We start from the raw sequence: 3,890 nt of genomic DNA on the forward strand, positions 1-3,890 counted from the left end.
AAAAGGTGAGGATGGCTCCCACCCTGCCTGTAGCCTCCTATCTGGTCTCCACCCACCAGGTGTGGGACTTGAAAACCTTGTGTTCCTTGTAGGACATTCTGCCTTGCTCTTTGATGTCTAAGAGGTTGTGGTTTTGTGTTCAATCATAGGGCTCTCTGGATAACTTTCAGCTTAGTCATCTAATGCCATCATAGTCTTGATTTTTGTCATTTCAAAAAACGCTTTTTACAAATGTACTATTTTTAAAGATTTATTTGTGCATACAAAAACTGGGGTGCAGGCCAGAGATAGGGGACAAAAGGCTTCACCAGAGATGGTGGAGAGCAGAAGACATGGATCTACCGAAATACACTGCTGAGGGGAACAGCAGGAGAGACACCAGAGGTCTGCTGGGCCATGTAGGTCAGCTCCCTGGCTGGGCATCAAATTTGTGCTGCAGTTGGCTGACAATAGCTTCATAGTGCTGAGGTTTACCCCTTGGACCCTAGAAATTTACTTTTCAAAAAACTGTAAGATGACTAAACATGGGAGAGGCGATCTGTTGGTTCTCAAAGCAGAATCTATAGGGTAAATGTTACAGCCTGCTAAGTAAGACCGGGTTGCATGTTTGTCCAGCACAAATCTACACTGTCCCTCATGGCTGAGAGCATTGTGGACTTACTGCAATAGTCTCACAATAGGATGCTGAAGGAAGTTTCGGTTACCGGAAGTATTCTAAACCACAATTGTTTTGCCAAGGCGGTGCTCTGGGTTGTTTTTCCGTAATCCTGTATGATTCCCCTGATGCAATATCTAATATTTATGTGCTTAAAGATATGTGTCCTGAGGGAATTTCTTCACCTCAAAGACGGCATTATATTATGCTCTAAAGTTCTAGTTTCTGCAAAGGGTGAGTATATTGGTGTTAATTCACTGGGTCGGTTGTAGTTAAAACCCTGAATCTTACTTGAAATGTATAGAAATTCATTTGGTTCCTTTAGGAAAAACAAGTCACAAGAAAACGAAAACGTAATGAAGCCTTTATTTACTCATAACCCAAACCTCAGCAAAACACCTATTGTCTAATTAGCCAGAGATCCACTAATGTATTCAAGAAAATAGTGGCTTGTTGCACACTCATTTAAGATGGTCCATGCCCTTTAAAATACAGGATGAAAAATAAATTCATTGTATTAATTATAAAGATTTGTTCTTAGATGGTGACAATAGACAAATGTAGAGGGTTCAAACTCTGAAAGAAAAATCCAGACAAGTTGCCTGTCCACATCTCTCGGGGCAAATCACCACGGGATTCCTAGAAAGTGATGCCAGTCAGTCTGGTGTATGTGAAGAGATAGTCCATGTACACCATGTACATAGCAGGGTGTTTTCTACACTTTAATCTTTATCTGGCATTGCTGTGACAAATGTGAGGTTCAAATGATACATTTATCCTCTCGTGGTTCCGTAGGCCGAGAGTCTGGTGCAAGGTGTGGGCCAACATGCAGGTATCCACAGGCATCCCACTTGTTGCCTCCAATTCTGAGACAGTGAACATTCGTAGGCTGCCGGCCACCTTCCCTCTTCAAGGATAGTAGTCTTTAGCCATGTGTCTCCTGCTGACAAGAGCCAAGAATCAACCTCCATTCACATGACAGGCAGCCCTTCTCTCAAGGAAGGGCCTTTAACTTTCAGGGTACCTGAAGGAGTTGCTGTGTTAATCAGGGATGCACAGGTGACATAGAGGTCATCTGTGGGCAACGTCATGGACAACTTAAGGTAAGACCCAATGTTCCACACACCCCATAGCTTTGCAAGGAGAGAACATACAGTACTAGCCTCTGTCCTCACTCAGATGTCAATTACTATGAGAGAGACACAGCCGATAGATCGGAGACAGTCTGAGGTCAGGAGTGAGAGGTAGCCCCACACACACATTGAGCCAGGACACGGGAGCCTCAAATGTAAACAGAATGAGAAACAGATGAGCAAGAATGGGGGAGTTGGAGATGGACAAGAGGGTGCACGGCACACAGTGAGGTAGATGGACATACACAAGATGAGTGGGGCAACAGATGAGTAACCCAGAGAGAGAGAGAGACCAAGCGGTGCAAAATGAAGCCCACAGTGAGAGATTCAGAGGCCTGCAGAGATCTACAGGAGAGAGAGGGACAGAGAAGGGAGAGAGATGGTAGAGAGAGATGATAGAGAGACGGGAGAGAGGAGGGAGGGAGGGAGGGAAGAGACAGGAGAGACTGGAGAGAGAGATGGTAGAGAGACAGAGACAGAGGGAGACAGGAGAGAGAGATGGTAGAGAGATAGAGAGAGCGTGACAGAGACAGGGGAGAGAGATGGTGGAGAGAGAGGGACGGTAGAGTGATAGAGAGACGGGAGACAGGAGAGGCGGGAGAGAGGGAGACAGAGACAGAAAGAGGTGGTAGAGAGACACAGACAGGGGGAGAGACGGTAGAGACAGAGACAGGAAGAGAGAGAGACAGATGAGAGGAGAGAGAGATGGTAGAGAGACGGGAGAGGGCGAGAGAAAGAGACAGAGAGATGGGAGACACGGGAGAGGGGTAGAGAGAGGGACACAGGAGAGAGAGACACAGATGGTGGAGAGAGATGGTAGAGAGACAGGAGGGAGAGAGAGATCGTAGGGAGGGAGCGACAGAGACAGGAGAGAGACACAGAGACAGAGAGATGCCGGAGAGAGAGAAAGATGGAAGAGAGAGAGGGGAGAGAGAGAGACAGATGAGACGGGAGAGAGAAAGGGAGACAGGAGAGACGGCAGAGAGAGACAGGGGAGAGAGAGATAGGAGAGACATGGGAGAGGGGGAGAGAAAGGGGAAGAGAGGGAGACAGGAGAGAGACGGGAGAGTGATAGAGAGACAGAGAAATGGGAGACAGGAGGGAGACACGGGAGAGGGGTAGAGAGAGAGGGAGACAGGAGAGAGAGACACACAGATGGTAGAGAGAGATGATAGAGAGACAGACAGGAGAGAGAAATTGTAGGGAGAGATGGTAGAGAGAGGGGAGAGGGAGAAGGGAGAGAGACACAGATGGTAGAGAGAGACGGGAGAGAGACAGGAGAAAGAGGGGGAGAGATGGTAGGGAGGGAGCGACAGAGAGGGAGACAGGGAGAGAGAGAGAGGGTAGAGAGACACAGAGACAGGGGGAGTGAGACAGGAGAGAGAGACAGAGAGAGAGAGACGGGAGAGATACAGAGAGACAGTAGAGAGACAGGAGAGACAGAGACAGGAGAGATGGGAGAGACGGGAGGGAGAGACAGAGACAGGGAGGGAGAGAGACACACAGATGGTGGAGAGAGACGGTAGAGAGACAGGAGGGAGGGAGAGACAGAGACAGGAGAGAGATCATAGGGGGAGATGGTAGAGAGACAGGGGAGAGGGAGAAGGGAGAGAGATGGGAGAGAGAGAGGGAGATGGGGAGAGACAGAGATGGGAGAGAGAGATGGTAGAGAGACAGGAGAGAGAGAGACAGTAGAGAGGGAGAGGGAGAGACAGAGACAGGAGGGAGACAGAGAGATGGGAGAGACGGGAGGGAGACAGGAGAGAGAGACACACAGATGGTGGAGAGATACGGTAGAGAGACAGAGACAGGAGGGATTGCAGAGAGAGACGAGAGAGAGCAAGAGATGGGAGAGAGGGACATGGGAGAGAGAGGGAGAGACAGAGAGATGCGGGAGAGATGGGGGAGAGGGAGAAAGATGGAAGAGAGAGAGAGGGAGAGAGAGACAGAGACAGGAGAGATGAGAGAGACAGGGGAGAGGGAGAAGTGAGAGAGACAGAGAGATGGGAGAGACAGGAGGGAGGGAGAGACAGAGACAGGAGAGAGATCATAGGGGGAGATGGTAGAGAGACAGGGGAGAGGGAGAAGGGAGAGAGATGGGA

At 49.2% G+C, this 3,890-nt stretch overlaps 1 long non-coding RNA gene across 5 annotated transcripts in view; it reads right to left on the reverse strand.

Annotated features, from left to right (window-relative positions):
• Nucleotides 1-1,009: 1,009 nt before the first annotated feature.
• Nucleotides 1,010-3,890, reverse strand: part of LOC105854155 — a 135,287-nt gene continuing 132,406 nt past the window's right edge. For all 5 annotated transcript variants that reach the window (XR_001145869.1, XR_001145867.1, XR_001145868.1 and 2 more), the window contains one exon: nucleotides 1,010-1,595. This is a non-coding gene — a long non-coding RNA (uncharacterized LOC105854155). The remainder of the gene's footprint in view (nucleotides 1,596-3,890) is intronic.

This window comes from Condylura cristata, unplaced genomic scaffold (genome assembly GCF_000260355.1).
Source record: "Condylura cristata isolate star-nosed mole 26May11 unplaced genomic scaffold, ConCri1.0 scaffold00028, whole genome shotgun sequence".
In the NCBI taxonomy this organism is placed as follows: Eukaryota; Metazoa; Chordata; class Mammalia; order Eulipotyphla; family Talpidae; genus Condylura; species Condylura cristata.